General features: G+C 45.0%; 1 protein-coding gene across 5 annotated transcripts in view; it reads left to right on the top strand.

The window, feature by feature from the left end:
* The window catches only part of raraa (retinoic acid receptor, alpha a), a 139,139-nt gene that overhangs the window by 15,166 nt on the left and 107,211 nt on the right, over positions 1-16,762 (top strand). For 3 of the 5 annotated variants that reach the window (XM_041066517.1, XM_041066514.1, XM_041066513.1), the window contains exon 2: positions 3,042-3,111. The exons of the other annotated variants lie outside the window; for them this stretch is intronic. The gene's annotated coding sequence lies outside the window, so the exon portion shown is untranslated. The remainder of the gene's footprint in view (positions 1-3,041; positions 3,112-16,762) is intronic. 5 annotated transcript variants of the gene reach the window in all.

Raw genomic sequence — 16,762 nt, 5'->3', positions numbered from 1 at the left:
AGCTCATGACTCTCGCCGCAGGGCTGCCATTCCCCAGTAACCACGCACTTGGAGACTGCTGGTCGTACCCTCAATCAGTTTTTTACACATTTATGCTGAGCAGCAGTGCAGGGGTTCTGCTGTCACAACCAGTAAGCGAATGTCCCAACGCTGATGAATGATCTCACTTGAGCGTTGGACCGCCTCCCATCAAACCTTTTTAACCGTCAGCACTTGAGCAACCCAAATCCCAGTCCCAGGTGCCAATGCTAGGCTGTACATTGAAGATCGGGTGACCCTGCCGTATTATCCTTTCAGGCTCTCCGCTTGGTGAGGCCGTGGGTCCCTGAGCAATTGAGACCTTCTAGGTGCGGTAAATTGGGTTCCATTTGAAAAGCAGATGGACTTGTCTGGCGGGGCTCCAGAAGTGAGGGCCCCCTCTTCTCCTTGTGTATCTATATATGTGTGTGTGTGTTGGTGTGTGTGTTAAAGGTGAGGGTCTGCAGTGAGTTGCTTTCACCCATCAGCAAAGATAAAGACGTGATTTACCCCAGGCTACTCCTGTCCACTCTAATCAGTGTATAGGCTCCAGGCTTGTGCATGCATGCCCACACACACACACACACTTTTACAGACACACACACATGTGCGTAAACTCTGTCCTCATTTCATCCTACCTGCTATGTTTCCAAATTAAGCTGCTCTGTAGTCTGGTGGACTAGTAAAACCACACCGTTCAAACACCATTCAGATCCACAACAGGACATGAGGGTGTGTAATAAGACGGGAAGTGAGATGAGGAGTCATTCAGGGCCGGGGCGCATGCCAACTGATTGTCACGCTGGAATGGATACCAGAGGCAGTAGCACAGAGCCAGATTCTTACACATTAATGTATTGTCAGCTGGAGTAACAAACATCATCTCATTACCAAGATCTTTTAGTGGGCTGATTAGCTTGTGGCTAAATGCTTCATTTTAGTTTGTCTTTGAGTTGTTCACATGCAAAGCAGAAATGCACCACAGCCATGCCTTTCACTGGATGGCGAACGGATGCAAGGCCACATTTCACGTCTGGAAGTAGTGTTAGTGTACATAATTCAGTTTTCATTTGAAGGCACAAGAACTATAAACAAATGCAGTGGCACTTTTTAACTGGGTTTTATTATCCTCTGTCACTGATTGATGAACCACGACAAAATGGAAAGTATGGTTTTAAAATCCAAGAAATGTTGAGTGATTGCTGGTTAGGTCGTACTTTTTATGTGTTGCAGGGCATTTGCATTTTATTGTGTTGAGGTGCAAGTATTCAAGACACATTTGTTCATACCCTGTTGTTAATGACATTTTGTGGTATTAGATAAAACAAATCTTACATGCCATGTTTACAATTCATAGGCCTATAGTGAACATAATTTTAGAATCACAATGATCTGTGTATGTGCCATTTAGCACCAATATGGCTTTGCATTTCCTCTTCTACTTTGTCACACAGACTAAATATGAACATTTAGCAGGAAGGTGAGCTTATACCCAGTACATGTGAGCATCATTTGCTAGCACAGAAACTCTAACAAAGCTTGTTTTCATTCATCTGGCAAATTGTGTGAATCTGAAAATGGGATTGAATTGAGGGTTTGAACATTAAATTGAGGTTTGGATAACAGCCAGTTTGAAGTGCGTTACCTGGAAAAAGAAACAAGTCTTATATAGTATATATATATATATAAATGCATTATTTTATTTAAGCACTGTATTTACATCTATTTATATCTATGCTGTTTGACTGTCCTTGGGAATTTGTGATAACAAATTATTGTGAAATTCATTTGCTTCTCGTAAAATGGCGCCAAGGCCACATTGACCTGGAGGGAGGGGATTTTTTTTCTTTAGTGGTATCATGACCCTTCTAGAGAGCAACCCTTAGCATGCCTGTCAGGAAAACCTCTGTCCTAACTTGCGGCTTTTTTTGTTAACTGGAGTAAAGAAATGTTCTTCTTTACCGTGACAAGTGCCTAGTGAAGTGAAATAAACTCAAACAGACCACAGTTTTAAATGTCATTGGTTTCTCTTAAACATGCTTTTGGAAAAAAACTGGCCTAGTCCTCAGTTCTACATTTTATGGGAGCTGGAGGGATCCTGTAGCCAGACTATGCTAAAATGAGATGGTCTCTGTTTTCTCCTCCAAAAGAAAGACAGGATAAACTCACTGGTTTTGAATGCTTTTGACACAGACCATTTTTCTGTTCAAATATTACTGACCATGATTGTGCATCTTGGCATTTCTGTTGAATCCATGAAATGCAACAAAGTGCCTTTTAACATGTGCAAACCACCATCCTGTAATTTTCGTCCAGTTGTTTTTGGTTAGCAACAATCCCACAAAGCATTTTCCATGCTTTCTGCAGCACAAAGGTTGTGTTTATCAGAGATCCTAAGTGCCATGTGACTCTTTCAATTTACATCTGCAACCAGACATGTTGGTAAAGACTAATGATATTTTAGCAACACGCGGAAACAAAATGGCATTGTTCACACGCTCGCTCCAAACCAGTGTCGCTAGATCAATGTCTGCGGCAGCCATTCGTGTGTACAGCATCGGCCTAGCTGTCCTTCTGTGAAGAGATGACACGCCACTTTAGATTTGTCTCCATCTTGGCAATGAAGGCGCCTCTGTGTCCCTATTTGTGCATCAGGCTGAGGGGATTTCTAGGCCGCCACCTGATTCACATTGCTGTAATTGAGTTGTGGCCATAAGCACTACTGTGCCTGCCTGGGCCCTAGGTAATTCACACACCACAAAAGCGCTGTTTTACTCCAGTTTTCACATGATGTCTGGGGCGCAAATGTAGCGAGTCAGAAAAGTCCAATCTGTTGGAAAAGGATGGGCAGATTACAGGCAGTATGAGAGCGAAGGAAGGAAAAATAGTGTAAGAGTTCTCGTGTAGTGAAGCAGTTCTGTGCCAGAGAGGCTAGGGAGTCACTGAGTCTGCAGCACGTGGATAAGGACCACAAAGCTCTTGGTTTCAAATATCTTTCTCTCTCTTTCTTCCTCTCTCCTTAGAGCTTAGGAGCTGCAATCGATTCAAGGGGAGATTTCCTTGGACAAGGACAGGGAGATTGACGTTTTTGGGGTAAGCCCGAATTTGTCGCTCCTGTCAACTCTGGGTAATTGGACTTCTCCACACTCCACACTTGTGTCTGCGGGTACCGAACACCATCTTGCTCTCTATACAGTAGCATTGTTCCTCATCATGTGACTGCCATGTTGGGTTTGTGGTCGTATTCAATGTGTGGCTCATGATTGGGCATTTTGTCTGTGTTTTTCCCCATGTCACGTCTTCTGCTTTTCACTGCCTTTGTAAAGGTCACTGTTTGTGCCCAGCCCGAATGTCTTTTCAAACCTGTGGAATCATTTTCGAACACACGTACACAGTTATACACACTCTGTTTAGAGGAGGTACTGTATCTTGTGGCCTGCGTGCCGCCAGTGGTAGGATCAAGTCTAATCCTGGGTCTGTTGCATCAGAGCTGGAGCTGGCAGCGAGGAGATTTGCTCCGTCATGTTAAAGTGACAAAGACCAAACAAAAACAGCCGTTCATCATTAGGAACTGGCTTGAAGAACTTGGACCGTCGCTCTGTGAATATAGACTAATTTACTGGGTCTGATCGTCTTACTTGTTTCAGCTGCAAGACATCGTGGCAGCAGCAGAAAGAATAGCACTATTCATTTTGTTCTGTCATTTCCTTTTATTTCATTTCATGCTGTTTTGTCAGAATGTTGCCACAATAATGACTGACAGAAAGAAACTGAAAAGGTTGGTCAGTGCCTCTCAGCCAATCATAGAACTGTGTCCCCAGGACTGAGGCAGAATTTGTCCTGTCCTGTTTGGCCTCCTCCTGCTTATACAAACTTGTGTTCTTCCTTTCCTGCCCTGCCCTGTCATGTCATGTCTTGTCCTGTCCCATCCTATCCTGTCCTGTCCTTTCTGTCCCTTCCTGGAAAGGCGATCTCTTCCCCCAGAGGACTCACTCACCCCCCCCGCCCCCCCCGCCCTTCCTCCATATCAGCCTTCTAGCAAAAGCAAAATAGGATGGTATGTGTACCGAGATCCCAGCCAATACCCAGAAGTATGCAGACTCCCTCCACAAATCGCCTTTCATTGGATGGCTACACCAGAGTGGGTGTATGTTTTTTGTGCACCAACACACATTCACACCCCCAGAAGACGTCCATGTATCGTAACTGGGGATGACAAGTGGTCTGGCAGACTCTCTCCTGTTAGCAACCAGCTGGCATAGGGCTGGCGTGATGGACAAGGCCAAGGCTGGCACTTTGGTCATACATTCATACAACTCTGATTTCCTCTCTCTCCTTTTGTTTTATCCTCACCCTTTGATTTGTTTTCTTGGAGAACGTTATACCATTGTGTTGTCTCAGCTTTTGGGAGGTTAGATATTGGCATAAGCGGCCAGAGAGACATGTAGGAATTAAAGTAGAGCAGTTTTCAGTTCAGCTTGGCTTTCCTTTCAGCTGTTTAGAGGACATAAAACTTACTTACTTCATCTGTTCATGATGAAGCATCACACTTCTTGGAAATCTTGAGATTATTCCATTAGCTGCTTCATTTACTCATTGCTGTTTTATTTTGTGTACTGGCGGAAGGTACGCGCAGTAATTTTCCAATTTCTCTCACTTTCTGTCTCCGAGTTAGCAGGTTTGGGGTTTTCATCTCCAAGTAAAGCAGTATTTAACCCCCCCCTCCCCCTCATAATTTAGATCCAGTCTCATAAGTGGGTTGGGAAGCGGCCCCGGCAGTTGATGTGGAACACATGCCTTTAATGATTCACACTCTGTGTGCGGTAGGTCGGTGGTGGCTGCCGAGCCCGCAGCCTCTCCCTCTGTCTAGAATGGGACTCCTGTGTTTTTTTTTGTTTTTTGTTTTTTTGTGTTGGGTTTTTTTCTAACTCCTCTCCACACATGGAAACTTAAGGGAAGATGAAATGCGTTGTTTATGCACATTTATGTGTATAAAGTTGTGCTTCTTACTCTCCGTCCAAGCTACTCTTTTTTGTAGATTTACCCATGTTAGATTAAAACTACCTTCCTTGTGCCACCTAGTTTCTTTGAAACTCCCTTGGCTCCTCAGGCTTTTTAAAATGTATTTATTTTTATTATGTCATGGTGTTATGTTATTGTGTTGCACACGGGGGGCTTTCCAACACATTCTGATTCAGATTTTCTGATTTACCACTTTGATTTTTCAGATAGACACAAACCTCCAGATCTGGAGAGCTACGGTTGAATAAACTACTTCAAGCTCAGTTGGTATTTTGTGCTGCTGAGCTCATTTATTGTAAGGCATTTGAATAGCTAAGATATTGTGTGGCATTTTACTTCCTTACCATGCGCCAAATAGCAGAAGTGCGCCGCAAGTGCTGATGCTCAATTGATTTAAGTATTTGCTTGTGAGTGTCTACTTCACCCACAGTGAAAAAAATGGAGAAGTTTGACACAACAGCATGAATCTCATTCAGACAAATGCAGCCGGTGCATTTCCCCTGAGCATTCATCCACTCAGCCATTGGTTTACCTTTCATTGTGTGTGTAAAAGGGGAGTGTGTGCCTGTACAGTCAAAGAGCAGTGAAATGTGCCAGCACGGGACAGTGGCAGCGGGCGCTGTCCATCCAAGCTGACATAAATTGCTTCCTGTTTTTGCTTTCAAACGGTTCCCCCCAACCCCAGCCAACATCTTTCCATCCATGCTTCCATCTTTTGTTCTTCCTCTTTTTTTCCTCTCTATCTCTTCCTCTGTCTCGCCATCCTGGGTCCCACGCCTCTTTGTTTGGCCTTGTCTGACCTTTCCTTCCTCCACTCACTCGCACATATGTATATCTTTCTATTTCCCACACACGCACACACTAACTGGGCATCACACATGCATGGTATGAGGACAAACGTCTCACGTCCTTGACATAACTGCAAGCGTGGAGTTCTTTCCTCTTTGTGCAGAGGTAAACTTTCGGGTGGCCACAGCGCACAATACAGATACGAATGCACTTGCTGACCTTGCCTGACAGAGGAGCCGCTCATGTGCAGCGGATGACTCATGAAATGGCATGTACTGTATATGCCAGGCTGAAGCATTGTGCTAATGTGCAAATGTGATGCGGTCATTGTTTCACTGGCAGCAATGGATCATATTTTTATCACGATTCAAGGAAATGTTTGTGCATGTTATTGTTTTTTTTGTTTTTTTTATTCTTTTTTGCATTAGTGGGAGAGTAATTTAGATTTAGCTCTTTTCCCACAAGTGCTTGCCTCGATGCCCATGAGTTTACCAATCCTGTTTACTGTGTTTTTATGTGGTGGTGCTCAGTTTTTACAATACCCATAATCCACAGCATAACAAAGTGCCACTCGTAAAGTGTTGCTTTAATGAAACTATGCCTTTGTGGTGTTTTATGTTCTGTGTTTTGAGTAAATTGGTGTTAATCTGTTTGGGGTCATAAATTAAGCTTTCTGTTAGAACTTGATTTATAAAGTTAAGTGCTCCCAAAGCTGGTTTTGGAACAACAGAGCGGGTGCTTAAAGTATGGAGTGTTTGTGTGTGTGCGTGTGTGAGCTCTGAAATTGATGAAGAGACCTCCCTGGATTTGAGTGTTGCTACAAAGCACCACCCGATACGTATGCAGAAAAACTGAGCCACTCTAGGCGAGAGGGCGTAGCTAGAAGTACTGAGTAGTCTGCAGTTCCTCTTTGGGGCGCCTCCTGACAGGAACTTGGCATCAAGGAAATATAAACAAATTCCCTGTGGTGGGCTGGCAGGCTGGGCGGCGCGGTTCCCCCCTGTTACCATACATGCACAGCGCAGCGCAGCCCGGCTCAGGCTCGCCCGCTAAGCTCGGCAGCCACAAGCTGTGAGAAATAGATCTTAAAGGGACAGGTGCGGCCTGCACTCTTTAAAGGGGCACAGGCCCTCTCTGTGTCTGTAGTCTGTTTTCCTTGTAGTTGTCAGAGTAACATAGTCGAACACATTTGCTCTCCACTGTATTGTTTCAGACTGACACTGATGTGTGTTACGCCTGGTGCACTGACCTCGCGGAGGTTTCCAACAACACCATTCAAATGCTGCCCTGGGGGAGGGAGGCTGTTGCTAGGGGTCCCAAAATGGTTGTTTGTGCTGAGGAAGCAAAAAAAAAAAAAACACTGTAGCAGTGATGATGTAACGATGGAGGTTGGGGGAGGTGGGAGGGAGGCCTTGCAATCCAGAGAGCGTGGGTGTGGTGGGGCCCAATCAGTCATAATACACGCACGTGCACATGCTTGCACACACATGTGCAGTATTCCCACAACTAAAACATACATGCTTGCACACTAGTACCTATTTATACACACGTGTGTGCACACACTCACACGCCTGCAGTTTTCTCTTTCCCTTTCTCTCTCGCTCTCCAAACACAGTGGTGTATTGTGCAGCCTGACCTGGTCCCTGTCCAAAGGCAAAGAGAACCCAGATTGCTGAAACAGAGGGCCCACTACTAACAGGCCGGCCAGGCTGTAGTTGTTATAGCCTGCTATGGCCTTCCAAACCAATGGGGACTGCTAGCTGAGCCCAGAAACTGTGTGTGTGTGTGTGTGTGTGTGTGTGTATGTGTGTGTGTGCGTGTACGTGTGTGTGCGTGTGTGTGTGTGTGTGTGTGCAGACACTTTCTTTTTGATCAGCCACAGAAGGGTTTTTCTGGACAGCACTTGCAGGAGCCGACATGGCACCTCAGTGCAATTTCATCAGTGCTGGTAAAGGCATTTGCCTGACTTTTAATAGTCCTCAAGTCTCCACAACATCTTCCAAATGCACTATTTTCAACCATCCTTTGACGGCGGAGCTGGTGGAGATGGGCCACAGAAAAGAGGGCAGGGGCGAGTAGGAGGAAGAAACCCTTGTCTTCCTCCTCCTCCTCCTCCAAGTCTTACTAGGGGGATTAAGAGTGAATAGTGAATCTCTTTTTCACGTTTTTTTTTTCTCCTGGAGTGGTGATGGATACAAGAGCCAGCTCACAGTCTGCCTCATTGGTTTCAGTTGCCTGCTTGACTGGCTCATCTGTGTGAACTTCTATGTTTAGATATTGGGGAATGAATTTTCAGTAATGGATATCATGAATATAGCATTTTGGGAGTAAACACATCCTTAAATTATTTCCTTTTTCAAAGTGGGCTTGACACATTTGTATAACCCTGCTAATCTAAATATGTTACACCCCCATCAATGGAGCCCCTTCCCACAAGTCCTTTCAGCTATGTAATTGCATTGGACCATGAGTAAACCTTTATGCAAAGCCACTGCAGACGCCTTAAGAACATGTAAAACAGGAAGTGGTGGGGGATTATGTCACTGCCACACATTTTTGTGGAAGTAACAATGCTGTCGTTTCCCCAGCTGTGTGTGTGTGTGTGTGTCTGTGTGTGTGTGTGTGTGTGTGTGTGTGTGAGAGAGAGAGAGAGAGACGATAGAACAGTCAGTGCTCTCTGTGAGCAGCAGAGAGGTGGAGGGAGGAATGGAGGATGAGAAGGGGGTGACAGAAAGTCTCAGGATCAAGCTGTTCCACTGACAGAGCACAGCACAGGCAGCTCTGGTGACACTGTAGGACGGCAAAGAGAGGAGGAAAAAGAGGAAAAGACAGCACCAAAAGTGACTTACAGAGACAGAAAGAATCGTCCCCCCACTGGAAGATCGTAGATGAGGACACTGAAATGGGGGCAAATTAGAGACGGAGACGAGGATGAGCTCTCCCGGTGTGGCAGCAGGTCTCCAGGGATGCCATTAGCTGGTGTGCACGTACAGCACATAACGTTCTCCATTTAATTCAGTACGTAAGGATCTTCCTAATGCACGTACATGTCCACTTTTCTGCTTTGTGTATGTGTGTCCCAGCACTCACCCTCCCAACGATGAGGTAAAGACGACAGCATCAAGGGCCCAGATGTATCTCCACCCCACCTACACCTCCTCTCCCAGGTCCCAGTAGGCACATCTCTGTAATGGCCCCTTATCGATCCTGAGACCTCCTTGTCCACACTCAATGCCCATCGATCGGCACCTCGCAAAGAGTCTCACAGGGCTGTTTCACATCCTGTGGCTGTGGCTTGCTGTGTAGATAGTGTGTGTGTGTGCTGCGTGTGTGTGTGTGTGTGTGTGTGTGTGTGTGTAAAACAGCGCTTGTTTATATTTCAGAAAAGAAACCTGTGTATGCATGCCTGTGCCTTTGTACATCTGTATAGGTCTTTGTGTGTGTGTGTGTGTGTGTTTATGAATGTGTGTCTCCATACCTCTCCGGCAGCCTTCCTGTGTACCCCATTAATGTAGCAGGAGACCTTCAGCGAAATTGTCCTGTTGCACCATAAAATGAAGGCCTCACTCTCATTAAACCATGAACGATGCAGGCCTCCACGTCTAAAACCTTGCTTCATAAAGACATAAACACCCAACATAAAAAGACTTGCACAGTCTCCCACAAGAGAGACAAGACAGAAAAAGAAGAAAAGACTCCCTCGCTTCCCATGTCAGAAAAAAAAGCCTGATTAATCAGTCAAGCCACATGAAAACTTTGCTTGTTATTGTTGCTGCTTGATTTATTAAAGGCCTGGATCTGGGTCAAGCACCCCCCCCCCCCCCTCTCTCTCTCTCTCTCTCTCTCTCTCTCCCCCTCTCTCCTCTCTTCCTTCTTTGCCTTTTTTTCTCTACCTAAATAAGGGCCCACCCCCCACGTCTCTTCCCTTTGTCTCTCATCTGGTTTTCTGTTTTTGTTAAAGGACAGTTGATTAATGGTGCCATAGACAAAGCCCACAGTCTGCTCTCAGCCCGGGCTCAGATAGGGCTCTGCTCTAGGTAAACCAAAACACATGTGCTCTGGACAGCCACTGGGAACCCCTGAGGAGAAAGAGAGAGAGAGAGAGAGGGAGTGGGAGAGAGAAAAAAAATGAACGACAGTAGTTGCTGATGTATTATATACAGTGATATAGGCTCTTTCCTGCACTGGAATATGTGCAGCAAAAGGAAAAAAGAGAAAGGATGAAGGAGCCGTGTATAACATGCTCAGGGTGTGGCCTTTTACTGCGTTTGTGGGTAACTAAGATTTAGTTGCAGCAGGCTAGCCTCCATGTGTTCATTAAAGTATAAAGTTATCCTTTTGCTCAGGCTCTCATGTTGTGGAATTGCACATATTCACTGATTTGAATGTAGCAGAGAAACATTTCAGCACCTGAATGTTGTTGCTTGCCTGCAGGCTCCTTGTCGTCATAATGGCAGAGCTTTACGCTTGTGTCATACTTTATCACTATATGTGTATTTATGTTTGTATGCAGTGCTGACATGCTCTAATTGGCTTTGCTTGCTGCCAAGGTAAACGTGTTGTTTCAGGAATTATTACACAGAAGGTATATTGGCTAAATCAATTATGCATTCAATTATAATACATGGCACTGCAATGTTGAATGTACTGTGTGAGCAGAGAATGGTGAATTATCCCTGAGAATATCTCTTTATTCAAAACCTAAAGGATCCTGTTATCCCTCTATGTCGACATTTTGTGAGTGCATCACTCATCCATTGGAGATGTTGCCACACTGACGAAAGCTTTGTCATAGCATCGGCTTGTTTAGTTTGTATGCTGGATTTGTACAGTACCATTAGAATGGGAAGAATAGGAAGATGTGTTTATTTTACTGGAAGTTTTCACGCATGTTTGTGAACAAGTGAAACCAGATTCAAACAAACTGTGTATAGCTGTAAGTTTGTTGACGCTGTAGTTGTCAGAAAATTTCTGTTATCTCAGACTCAGAAGTAGCTGTTTTTTCAACACTATTGATCATAATTCTGGTCAAATGTTGCATTTGCGCACCTGTGGGCTGTGTTCATGCGTTATTCCAAGGTGTTAGCCCTAGTGCTAACCTTTAGCTGCTTATGTTGTGTTATGAATTTGAAGCATTTCATTACAAAGTGAAACTGGATTCAAACAAAGAGTGTATAGCTGAATTTGCAGCCATTACTCCTACAGTTCGTTGACATGTCTGCAGTTCTTTTCACCAAGTGCTATATATCGTCTGTGTCAGAAATTCCTGAAATCCTCGACTTGGTATTGCAAGTCAGAGGCTTATGTGAATGGTTTTTCCCACTTGTCTGCTCATAAGCATGGTTTGAACATGGTATTAAATGATATGACATTTGTGGCTTCAGTGTCTAATGCACCTTAACACATGTATTAATTGCTAGTAATTGATCTAATCTCTTTTTTCTCTCAGTTGACAGTTTAAACATTGATATAATCATTGGATTTTTTTAACTCAAATGGAGACAGTCTGCTTTTCCGTTAAAAGAACAGTGCCACCACCCAGCCTTCAGTGCATGGGCCAATGTAAGCAGGGACTGAGTGTTGGTTTTGAGGCAGAGAGATCCAGGAGGAGTCTAGCTAGTCAGCAAGGTCACCATCCAACAGCAACACCACCAGCGCTTTGCAAAATTGTGCACACCCAGAAGAAGGTTGGAGCTCTCCTGACAAGTTTGTTGCAGTTATCCACTGCCTCTCACCCAGACAGGATGTGCCTGCCAGCTTCCCGTCTTTCCCAGCTCACACACGGGATGATCCCGAAGCCTTCCTCTGGGTCTATGAGGGATTAGCAGTGGCATGTGGACAGCCGGAACAGGAGGCAGGCAGAGAGCAGCCAAGCAGTGACTGTAGCCCTGGAGCTACATTGCAATACTAGCAGAAAAAATATTCTCCATCTCCTCCATCCTGTCCTCTGCCCCATCGTTTGATGTGTTTGTGACAAGCCAATATCAGCTGATAAATCCATTGACCAATAACTTGGTCAATGGACCAAGTTATTGCTGGGGTCAGGCTCTTCTTATATACTAGTGGGAAGGAGAAAACAATACAGAAAACTGTCTCTTGTAGTTCAAATCCCTGAATGTTTGACACAGATTGGAATGATTTCACAAGGCTGATGAGAAAATGCTCTGGGGACTGTTCACAATAGTCAGGGTGACTGGGACTCTGTGAACTGGGACTGAGGTGGGTGGGTTCTTCTGCTAAGAGAAAGGAGGCTGCATCCCCAGCAGGCCTCTCGCAGTCCAGGAGCAGAAGTGCGTTTTTTTTAACTTTCCTTTTCCAACTCTGCGCATGAAGTATGGACTGTAACCTTTATACTCGCTAAAGGTTACTGCTTGGTGCCACACTCACATCAGAAAAAAGAAGTTTCCCATGCTTTAGCAATAAATTTGTGGTCAGTAAAGTCAGCTGACTCTCTGCTGATGGGTACAAACCAGCTGCCAGAAAATGTGTGCAGCATGTTTTTTTCCTCTTTTTTGTTTTCCTTCTTTATTTGATCAGAACGCCACTAAATGCCATCATTACATTCAAACTTGGCATTCTCATTGAGCATGGTGTGGACAGGGGGAGAGACAGTGTTGCACATAAAAATAAAATAAAAAAAAAACATACACACTGCCCGGTACTACTTTTTATTCCTAGATATCCAGATTAGTATTCAGAGCAGTGGTACTGTATAGGTGACATGTCACTTGTTGACACTGTAACCTGCTATGGGGCCTGAGCACCGTAGTCCAGACAAGCATGGCTGTCTGCTCTGATGAGCATGGAGCCAAGTGGCTCATCTTCACTTTATTAAACTGAGCGCATGTTAATAATTCATGCCCCACTTTCCCTGGAAGCAAAACCATAGGCTCAGCTGTGCTTGTCTGTCCGTGTTCCTTGTCACCGGACATTTAATCCTTTTCCCATTTTGGACTACGAGTTATTTACTCTCTTACCTCCCCACCCCCCCCAACCTGCAATGTGCACCTGCCTGGATGAGCAGATGTTGCTATGGTTCCAGAGGCAGACATAGAGCAGTTTTGGCATATGTACATATATATATATATATATATTTTTATCTTTACTTTTTGCTGGCTATTTTTTCTATGTCATTACCCCTGTCTTCCGGTACTGTTACTCAAAGATGATGTGTACCCAGAACCCAATGTACTCTTTCCCTCTCTCCCTCCATCCCTAGGGAGTGTCTGTTCTCTTTACATTTCAATGTTTTCTGCTTCTTTCTGTTCCCTCCCTGCTCATCCTCTCTTCTTGCACTACGGTGTCAGATTTAGTTATGTATGCACCCCATGTCTTTGATCCCCCCTCCCCTCCCCTGCACTCCCGTGTTGTGTACATTGCATAACCACCCGCTGCTAAGCCTAGAGGTATACCTCAACTCTCTCTAACACACTCACATTCCTCTTTTTCTGACACCCCCTCGCCATCTTCCTCCTGTTTTTTTGGCACCAATACGAGTCATCACTCCTTTCCTCTCCTCTCCATCTTCCTCCCCTTTCTCCAATGCCAAACCTTAAAAGTTGGAACCGTTGCTCTCCTTGCTTCTCTTCCCCTCTCTGTGTATTTATCTTTTTCTCTCTCCCTTCTTTCTACTGTTGTTCCTCTTCTTTTCCCTTCCTATTCCTTTATTTCCCATCCTTTCTCTCCTCTCTCTACTCATCTCCCTCTCCCTGCCTCCTGCTCTCCACTCTCCCAGTGGTCTCATTAGGCGTGAAGGAGGCTGCCTGGTGTGTGTATGTGTGTTCTCTTAGGCAAAGTCTCACTTGACTGAGCATGCCACTTGCACTAGCAGGGGCCCGGGCTCCATTATTACCACAAAGCTGTCACAAACAGTATATAAAGTAGCCTCCTGTTGCTGAGTGGTGGGTGAACACAGGGCACTCTCTTAACAACAGCAGCTACCACTGTTCTGCCTCGCCTGTCCGATAGTGCAGCTGCTGCCATGGCTGTAGAAACCAGTGTACACCTACATAGATATGGAAATATCAGAAACAGAAATGTGAGAAATATATGTACACACATGACCTGGCTATAATCTTGCCAGTACCTGCTGATCCTGACACTCACAAACCACATACCAGACACATCTGTCTCTTCTCTATAATGACACCCCACCCATGTGGTCCAACCTGTGGGACGTCTGATGCCCCTCCATCTTCCTCTCAGTTGAGTGAGTGAGTGATTATATGTGTGTGTGTGTGTGTGTGTGTGTGTCCACCACTGTTTTGCTAGTGTCTAGTTACAGGGATGGGGCCATGCACAGGAATGGGCCCCTCTGCTGCCTCTCTGGCAGGCCTGACCCCGACAGGTCAGCATCCATTACAACATGAAACCTAAATGTCAAGCACGGCCCCCTGCGACAGCCATTTGTCTTTCTCTGTGGGTCAGCCTGCCTGGATACACATGCACGCACGCATGCAAACACACTCACCTGCTCTCACTTGACCGGCCTGACGTGCACAAACATCCTCCACAACACAGAAGTGTCCCTTTGTAATGATATATAAATAAAATGAGTAGTTGCAGGAGATTTTTATTTTTACCTTTGCTCCTCTTAAATACCAGGGATTCTTTATCTCTCTAACAAGTTCCAAGTTATAGGTGCTATTGACTAACTTAAAGCCTGACTGGAGCCAGCTGTTGGCCAACCATTGACCACAAAGCTAGTGCATGGACACATGAAGGCAGTATACTGTAGATATCGAGCTCAAATGCAGTTGAAAACTAAACAACTGTAAAAACTTACTATTTTTTTCGTCTTTCTGGCAGTTAAACTATGGGAAAGTACTAAAAACTCTGAGTGTGTCATTCCTTACTAGCTCTGAGCAATCTGTGTCTTTTTACCTCCATGTTACAAGGTCACTTCATGAGAATGATGCATTCACTATTCGAGCATTTGTTATTGGAGCTATTGGAGTTATTTATTAAGCATGGAAAACATCCTGAAAGACCCAATGTCGCCTCATTTGTTCCCACTCACCTCATGCATTAAGTCCTCATCGGTCCTGTCTTCACCGTCCAATTTGGAAAAAGCATTTTTCCTCCTGTGTCTAACAACCTCAATCTCTGTATACAGTGGTGAGCCCTCACAGCCATTATCAGAAAGCACGTCGGCCAACTCCATCAGTTGTTCCACATATGACTGAAGCTGCGGCCATCCATTGTAATAGATAAAAGACAGGGAGACGCTGCATTTGGGCGTGTGTGTGTGTTGTGAAAGCTGTTATGAAAACTACATTGAATGTACGCACACACACACGCACACACATGGTCATGCACATATATAAACACACGACTTGTTTACAGGAAGCTGTCAGCCATGTGTCCTTATGATAAATAAACAGGGAAGCGTCCCCCTTTTTAATGATGGCGTATACAGGCCTGCACGCCGAATATTGACGGAAAGATTGAAAGCATTCTCAAGGGCTTTTCCAACATGACATATGGCTCTTGCTCTGTATTTTTTCTCTCCTGCCCTTCATTTTTACCCCCCCACCCACCCCTCTCAGCTCTCCTTTTATTCATCTTAGACAGCGGCTTGTGCAGGGGATTGTAGACGTGAGGGATGCCATAAACACATTTATCAAGGGGGGCTGCCAATAGGGGAAACATCAGGTGCGTGACTGAAAAGAATGTGATAATAAATGCAGAGAGAAAATTGCATAACAATGAGAAAAAGAGAATAATGCAAAGCGAGTTCCTTGGAGGATCGCAGAGGGCATCCACAAAGTAAAGAGCCAAGAGGGAACAGGTTGTTTGTAAGTTTTCGCAGTCCTGAAGCACAGTCGCTCGTCGTCTGTTAGCAGTGGCAGCTCGGGGTACCACAACAACAATGCCACCTGTATTAGCAGTCTGCCCGTGCAGCACGGAAGATGCCGCACTCCTGGCTTTGATAAATGTTTCATTGTTTATGCTGTCTCCGTGTCTCTTTCTTCTCTTCTACTCTGTCTTGTCTTTCTCTCTCCTCCTCTTCATTCTACATGCACACATGCACACCGCTGAGTCTGTTCAGAGACTGGCGAGCTTTTTTCTTTTTTTTCTTTTTTTTTTTTTTTAAACCAAGTGTTGTTTCAGTGTTAGTCAAGCATTTGATGTCTGTCTCAATTGTTGTTCATGGGGCCTCCCTGGGCTGAGATCACAGGCAGCATTTATTAATCTGCAGGTTCACACTCACAGCTGAGGGACCGCTACCAGCAGGTCCTCCATATGCCTTTCTGTTCTGTCTTTTTTTTATGGTTTCTGCTTAAAAACTATATGCTGCCCCCTTTTTTGACTATTAGCTATTGACCTACTTTTTGAATCTAAACTTAGCTGCACTCAACCCAAGGCAAAGGAGTGAGTAGATTGTTTTGCTTGTGAATGGGGGGGTGTCAGTGTGTTATCTATGCTCCACAAAGACACAGGGTTAATTGATGTGCGCTGGTATCACTGTGCTGATTGCTCACTTTTTTGCCTTGTTGGCTTTTTTAAGCTGCTGTTTAACCCCATTATCTGATTGGTTGTATATGCGGAGGGTTGAGGACTGTTTTTTTTTTTTTTGTGTGTGTGTGTGTGTGTGTGTGCGGGGGTCCTCCTTGCCTCACAAAAATGAAGAGCTGGGTTTGACAGGGTTTGACAATACTGTAGCGCCCCCACCCACCCTCCATCCTTCTATCGAAGACCCCCACCCACCATCCCCCACTGCTGATAAATGTGTTTTTCTTAAAGGAAGGAGGTGGTTGGTTGAGAGGAGTCTCTTTTAATGTAGCTTTTTTTCCTGTGTGTGTGTGTGTGTGTGTATGCGTGTGTGTGTGCAGCTTGCTAATGCAGTGCAGGGCCGTGCTGTGGGGCTACAGGCAGGCAGACTCGAAGGCAGGCCCGCAACCTCGACCCCAGCATCATTTGTTTGGACGAG

The sequence above is a fragment of the Toxotes jaculatrix genome, chromosome 21, assembly GCF_017976425.1.
Source record: "Toxotes jaculatrix isolate fToxJac2 chromosome 21, fToxJac2.pri, whole genome shotgun sequence".
In the NCBI taxonomy this organism is placed as follows: domain Eukaryota; kingdom Metazoa; phylum Chordata; class Actinopteri; family Toxotidae; genus Toxotes; species Toxotes jaculatrix.
This window is presented reverse-complemented; position numbering and strand designations above follow the sequence as displayed.